Source organism: Carassius auratus, chromosome 18, assembly GCF_003368295.1.
Source record: "Carassius auratus strain Wakin chromosome 18, ASM336829v1, whole genome shotgun sequence".
Classification (NCBI taxonomy): Eukaryota; Metazoa; Chordata; class Actinopteri; order Cypriniformes; family Cyprinidae; genus Carassius; species Carassius auratus.
The window spans coordinates 14,991,068-14,999,033 of NC_039260.1; the positions used below are offsets into that span (position 1 = coordinate 14,991,068).

Sequence of the window (7,966 nt, forward strand, 5' to 3'; positions counted from 1 at the left end):
AGCGGAGCCCTCCCAAAAGTCCACTCTGAGCTTTAATTTCGGTGAGTCCCCTATCCCGCCTGTGTGGAAAGAACGCATCACAGAGAAACTAAATAACATGCATGACGTGTTTGCAAAACATGATGCAGATTTTGGCCGAACAGACAAAGTGACACATCATATAAAACTTTCAGACGACACTCCTTTCAAACAGCGCGCACGACCAATCCACCCTCAGGATATTGAGGCCGTTCGAAACCACATCCAGGAGCTCCTTGATGCAGGAGTCATCAGAGATTCAGAGTCTCCATTTTCATCACCAATCGTGGTTGTGAGGAAGAAAAATGGCCAAGTCCGGTTGAACGTCCAGACCATATAGGATGCGTATTCTCTCCCAAAGCTAGAGGACACATTCTGTGCACTCAATGGCTCTCAGTGGTTTTCTGTCCTCGATTTAAAATCTGGCTTCTACCAGATAGAGGTTGAAGAGGCAGATAAGCCAAAAACAGCTTTTGTGTGTCCACTCGGCTTCTGGGAGTTTAATCGGATGCCTCAAGGAGTGACTAACGCACCTAGTACGTTCCAAAGGCTAATGGAGAAATGCATGGCGGCCATGCACTTGAAGGAAGTATTGGTTTTTCTTGATGACCTGATCATATTCTCCAAGACCCTTGAAGAACATGAAGAGAGGTTGATGAAGGTGCTATCCCGTCTCAAAGAATTTGGCCTCAAACTCTCCCCAGAAAAGTGTGTCTTCTTTCAGACATCAGTCCGATACCTTGGTCATGTGGTGTCTAGAAATGGAGTACAAACTGACCCAGAAAAAAACTGCTGCTCTCAAGACTTGCCCGTCCCTAAGAGCCTGCGAGAATTAAGATCTTTCCTCGGGTTCGCTGGGTACTATAGGAGGTTTGTTAAAGGTTACTCCAATATTGTGAAGCCCCTCCATGAGCTAACCTCTGGCTACCCACCTTCCCAAAAGAGAGCTAAAGTGACAAAAAGATCAGAATACAGAGACCCAAAAGAGCCCTTTGGGGAACGATGGACCCCTGCTTGCCAACAAGCATTTGAGACTGTAATCGAAAAACTTACCACCGCCCCTGTGCTAGGTTTTGCAGATCCTCAGAAACCTTATGTACTGCACACTGACGCCAGCACCACTGGACTTGGTGCAGTTTTGTACCAAGAACAGGAGGGCCAGTTGAGAGCGATTGGATATGCGAGCAGAGGGTTATCACGGAGTGAAAGTCGCTATCCGGCACATAATTTGGAATTCTTAGCGTTGAAGTGGTCAGTCACCGACAAGTTTGCAGATTATCTATATGGTAATCAGTTCACTGTCGTAACTGACAGTAATCCGCTAACTTACATATTGACCTCAGCTAAACTGGATGCGACGAGCTGCAGATGGCTGGCAGCACTGTCCACATTCTCGTTCAAGCTTCTCTACCGACCTGGGAAACAGAACGGTGATGCTGATGGTCTGTCACGCAGGCCACACGGAGTCTTGGAGGATGACCCAAAGCCACAGAAAGAGAGGGAATGCATTTTCCAGTTCACCAAAGACCATCTCTCTGACCCAGATAATGCCAATGCTGTTAATGAGGAAGTTATACAAGCAATCTGTGAAAGACAACTTATTTACAGCACCCAGGTTGATGACAGTAACACTAGAAACGTTGTTTTAGTTGAATGCCTTGCCGCCTATGCAGATGCGGTGCCCCAATGCTATCAACAAGCAGACCAGTCTGGTGGACTTCCCGCCATCCCTCACCTGTCTGAAGCTGAGCTGGCGGATAGACAAAGGGCCGACCAGTGTATAAAACATGCCATTTCCCAAATTGAGACAGGTGACACACCACCCCCTACCTTGCGAAATGAACTTCCTGATCTTCCTTTCTTCTTAAGAAAATTAAGCCGCCTTGAACTTGTGAATAATGTCTTATACAGACGACGCCAAGAAGGTCCCAAAACAACTTACCAGCTTGTCCTCCCAGCTGAGCTTCTTGGCGCAGTTTTGACTAGTCTCCATGACCATATGGGTCATATGGGAGTTGACCGTACATTGGACCTTATTCGGACCAGGTTCTATTGGCCAAGGATGGCTGTTGATGTGGAGAGAAAGGTGAGGACTTGGGGCAGGTGTGTGCGGAGGAAAGCACTTCCAGAGAGAGCTGCACCCCTAATAAATATCAAGACCACAAGACCCCTTGAACTTCTATGTATGGATTTCCTTTCCCTGGAACCTGACAGAAGTGGAACTAAAGACATCCTTGTGATCACTGATCACTTTACAAAGTTTGCTGTGGCCATTCCCACTTCCAACCAAAAGGCCCGTACAGTGGCAAAGTGTTTGTGGGAGGACTTTATGGTGCACTATTGAATGCCAGAAAAACTACACAGTGACCAGGGACCAGATTTTGAATCCCGCATGATAAAGGAACTCTGTCGAGTGGCCGGCATTTAAAAGGTGAGGACAACACCCTACAATCCCAGGGGTAACCCTGTGGAGAGATTTAATCGCACCTTACTCAATATGCTTGGCACCCTTCAGAACCAAGAAAAGTCCCATTGGCGTGATTTTGTCAGACCCCTTGTCCATGCCTACAACTGTACTAAAAATGATGTGACGGGGTTCACACCTTATGAGCTGATGTTCGGGCGCCAGCCCCGCCTAACAGTTGATCTGGCATTTGGACTACCGCTGCATGGCAAGCAACACACGTCACACTCCGAATATGTGCAGAGCCTTAAATCACAGCTTGAGGAGAGCTACAAGATAGCCATGAGTAATGCTGCAAAGACTGCACACAAGAACAAAACACGGTTCGACAGACGAGTGATCGCCTCAGACTTGGAGCCTGGAGACCGAGTGCTAGTCTGGAACGTCCGCATCCGGGGGAAGCATAAGATCTCAGACAAGTGGGAGTCTACCGTCCACGTAGTAGTGAACAGGGCAGGTACCCTACCTGTCTATACTGTCAAGCCCGAAGTCAGTGATGGTCCATTAAGAACTCTGCACAGGGACTTACTCCTCCCATGTGGATTCCTACCTATGGAGGGAAGCAGCAAGTCTGCCAAACAACCTGCAAAGCGCAGATTAGCAACTAGTGCAAATCCTGTTCTGGATGCTGACCCTTCAGAGGAGGAAGAGGATGAATCCATCCCAGTCCATTGGTTCAGTGAGGTCTCAAATGTGTTCATCCCCACAGTCCATGAAGGCCTAGTACAGCCCAGAGAATCCTTGTCTAATGAACGACATAGGCAGTATACCGTATCTCCAGGTCCCTGTTCTGTCGAGAGCTCAGTAAATGCCCAGACTGTAGATTGCTCCCTTGAACTGTTTGATATGTCTACTGATACCCCAGTCAGTCCCCTGAGGTCCAGTAGACTTACCAACCATTGCAGTAATACAGAAAACTTACTTACTGAAAGCATCGCCCCCATCGACCAAGTACCTGAAACAGACCCCATTAAAAGTAACCTGCCTCATACCCACTTACCTGAAGTGCATTCTGTGGAGAAAGAGACCACACTTGATGTTGTCAATGACATCTGTAATGAACAGCAGTCGGTGTCTCCTGACATGTCAGAGCGTGAGGAGGAAGTAGACAAAACAACAACTGAGGAGTCTGTGGAAGGAGAGAAACCGGAAATGGATGGAACTGAATCCAGAGAGGAAGCAGAGAGAATGGCAGTCACAGATGCTCCTGTCAGGAAATCTGGAAGGGAACGTCAACCGTCAAGGCGACTGGATTTCCCTGTACTCGGAAACCCATTGGTCACAGTTGTTAAATCATTTCTCCATGGGTTGACCACTGTGTTATCCTATGTTTTGAATGAAGATCAAGTAGTCTCTGCACCTTTCCTCCCATACCCCCCTCAGATAAAGCACATTTGAGCTCTTCCATGTACAGGGACGTACATGAGTTCAGGAGGGGAGAGTGTAACCAGGTCTTAAAACGAAGTCTTGGCATAATAATCCCTTTCTTAAAGTTAACTGAGTCTTGAGATAAATGTTTTAAGCTTATTAATCAAAGTACATTTTCTATGTATTAGAGAAAAAAAAAAGAAAAAAACATCATCTACAATAAGTGATCAAATGCATAAGAAGATAGAAAAAGAGCGATTTACCCCTTGAAAAAACTGTTCACACTACAATTCCCATGCTCCTTTTTGTGAGGACCTGACCAGTCACTGAACTCCAAAGTTTCAGGCAATCGAGCTCGCCTTGACTTCCTGTTAGCTACTTCCTGACTGAAAGACTGCATGGCTGTTCGTTGCCTATCTGAATTCCAATTTAATTACCATCCATAGGGTAAGAAACATAAATATCCCCTCCAACGGGATTTCATTAATTAATGAGGATGTTAAACATATGATGACGGCTATGTTGTCATGTTTACACTTTATAGAGAGCGCGATCGGCAGACGGCTGCCGCTGATCAGACAGCCAATTTAGAGAGACCCACTCATTGACTCAAAGGTCAGGTTTTTTTGCCAGATTCATTCCAGTGACGCACATGGATCGGAAGTAACGCTCGACCTGGAGTTGAAGCCTTCCGGTTGAATTGGGATTGGATGTTGGATTCCCAGCTTACGTTGGGTGGCGAGCCACGGACCCACGAGCATAAGTCTATGCGCAGTCTCACTTTCCCCTCTTCACGGATTGTGTGGTAGGATCCACGAGCACTGGCATACTGATACTGTCACGACACTGATTCAACCAAAGAAAAAAGGGCCCCAATGAGCAATAAGACTATTTTTGGAACTGGGTTTTATTTCTTTTGTTTTAAGGGAAACTTATGCCGGCTTTATTATTTTCTTATTTCTTTATGTACATTCTCTGAACTAAATTGTTACACTGTTTGTTATTGTTCCTTTTGTTAAACAAAGAGTGATCACAATAACACAAATTACTGTTTCCTGTCTTTATTGATGTCAAACCACTGACTCTTAAAGATTTAGCATCTTCTGTTACTGGTCCAAATACTGTTAAGGATAACTAATTACCCGTTACCCTGTTACTATATCGTAAAAAGGGTTACAAAGACATTAGACCAGAGAATAAATATGCAGTCCACAGCACCAGCCATAAGGAGTCGGGCACAGAAACTGAAAACTCCTCCAGGTAATCTTGAAGATTTATCACCGCTTCTTGATACATTACTGCACCATAGCAAGGCTGTTGGTTTGTCAGGGATGGAGAAGTACTATGCCCAATACACACAACACACAGCTGCTGCACCATCCTCTTCTTTACCTCCATGCCTGGCAAAATCCCTGTATGATGAAAGCATAGATGCAAGTGACCTGTCTGCTGTCCTGCTGGCCTGTGAGAAGCACATAAATGCTGTAAGTGTGACTGACGAGCAGGCAGTAGCTGTAGAAGAGTACACCAGGCAACAACATCTGTCATCTGCATGGTATGATTACAGAAGCGGAAGAATTACAGCATCAAAAATACATGCAGTATATGCCACCTCTCTGGAGAGGCCATCCCACACAGTATTTACGCAGGTGTGTTACCCACACATACAGCACACAGTATCAACTGTCCAAACCAGATGGGGTATCAGTCATGAGGGGGATGCTAGAAAGGCCTACACTGAATCCAGAGCTGCATCTCACACAAATTTCAAAATTGAACTGTGTGGCTTTATAATTAACAGTAGCTTCCCTGAAATCGGAGCGTCACCGGATGGCCTAACTATGTGTGAATGCTGTGGGAAGGGCTGCCTGGAGGTGAAGTGTCCTTTCAAGTATCGGTCCTGCAACATCCAGCAGGCATTGGACATGAAGGACAAAGACTTTTGTCTCCAGTTGTCATCAGACAACCTTCAGTTGAAAAGACACCATCGCTTCTACACACAGATCCAGACACAAATTTTTGTCACCCAATCAAATCACTGTGATCTTGTTGTTTGGACCGAAAACGATTTCACAGTGGTGCGTGTCTTTCCAGACCAGGAGTTCTGGGAACCTCGTCTACAGAAAGCACAAGAATTCTTCAAGAAAGTGTGCCTCCCAGAACTTGTTGCAAAATACCACTCAAAGGACATGCAGCCTCATGTCCCAAGTGAAAAAGAGCAGTAGTAAAGAAGTGGCTGTTGTTCATGAAAGAATTGCACTTAGGCCTACTCAGTTAAGAGTTGTTTTTTTTTTAAATGTTTTACTTGACTCAGAGTATTAGCCTGTTACTTGAAACTTGTTACTTGAAATTCAGTGTTTCAAAGTAGTTCAACACAAGAAGCACAAGAAACAAAAACATTTGCAGGATCTTTTTTTTGTATTAAAAAATGTTTAATGTTCAAATTGTCATCCATTTTCATCTGAAGTATTTAATGTACAAATAGCATACCATGTTCATTCTAAAGAAGGTACACACACCCCAAATACAAACATGTTCAATATCAGGAGGGTACCACACATTCACACACACCAAATTTCTCCAGGGGTCTTTTTACCATATAACATGCACACTTTTCTGTTTCATCTGGCCTTACAACAACACTTGGACACATGTTAACTAGAATACAACAAACATTAACTATTTTATCAAGAAGGGTAAATTCTTCATCCTTACAGGGAAGCAACAAACTAATTGGTATGGTGTTATGTAACAGTGTGTACTTATTGCGCAAGCTACCTATTACCCTTTCTACATGTATCCTAAGGTGTGCTATAGCACGTGTGTCTTCCACATCCTTAGCATCAAGTTGACATCTGCGTTTAGTGAATGCAGGAATTTTAACTTCCGCGCACATCATTACCACACTGTCTTTAATATTAAAGCCTCTGTCTGCTAACACTAAATCACCAGGCAACAGTTTGTTAAGAAGCCCACAATTCTCGGTTATGTGCTTGTCAGATGCTCGTCCCCCCATCCCTTAGAAATAAATGAAATTAGGCCTTGGGGTGTAATTCCTATCAAGTATTTCATTGTGTGTGTACCTTTGTAGTGGGAAAATGATTGTGCACGCGCCATTAAATTTGACGGCCTCTCTGTACGTATTTCAAAACAGTCAACAATAATCGCAAAACGCTTTCCAAAAGCTTGCAGAAATTGAGGTGGCATTGTGGCTTGTAAACAGTGCCGCTCAGGCCAGTACAACAAGGGAGCGAGGCGTGCATCCAGCACATCTATGGTGTCTGCAAAGGTAGCAGAAAGAGTTCTACGTGACACATTAAAAATGTGTGAAAGATGCTGGATTGGAAGATCAAGCCTTAGACGAATGAGTGTCAGTAAAACCATTTGAAACTGTGACAGCTTCTTTGCAACTGGCAGGAAGGGCTTAACAGTAGTAAACATTGAAAACAAAATTGCAAAACATGGAAGTCCCGTATAATATCGTACCTTCTCTGTATTATCTTTGAAAAACTTTTCCTCCATCTTCAATTTGTTTAACTCAGACTGAAGCTCCCTATTTTCTTGCAAAAGGCGCGTTACTTCTGCACTGCTTTGCTCACAGAACTGGCATTCTACTCTTAGTCTCTTAGCCGCTAGTTGGTCTGTTTCTGTCGTTTCCCTGTATTCTTCCTCTTCCACAGCTGCCTCTGCTTGATCCCTATATCCCTCTTCTTCTGAATCTTCTCTCTCATCTTCGTTCATGATGTTTTGATCATTGTGGCCTCCTCCCTCAGATTCTCTCAAATGATGTCTATGCTGTCTGCGGGCATGCCGATCTGACACTGTGGCTGTGACTGTGACTGTGACTTCAAAGTGACCCAGGTGCAGGGCTGGAGCCCAGTCTGGATGAGACTCATCCATCTCATATGCTGGTTTACCTTTGGGGAGACAAAATTATCCGAATTGAAACAAAATATTGCAAACAACAGTGGGAATGCTATATACTTCAGTTCCAACTTAACTCATGTGGCAAACAATACTAACAGGTGGCACACATACAAATGTTAAGAGAATTTATCGTGCTTCAGTCATAGTGATCAAAAATTGGTCTCTAGATTCCGCTGGATTACCCCTCAG

At 44.5% G+C, this 7,966-nt stretch overlaps 1 pseudogene; it reads right to left on the reverse strand.

Annotated features, from left to right (window-relative positions):
- Window positions 1-6,314: 6,314 nt before the first annotated feature.
- LOC113118026 (uncharacterized) lies at window positions 6,315-7,750 on the reverse strand (annotated as a pseudogene).
- Between the last annotated feature and the right edge of the window lie 216 nt (window positions 7,751-7,966).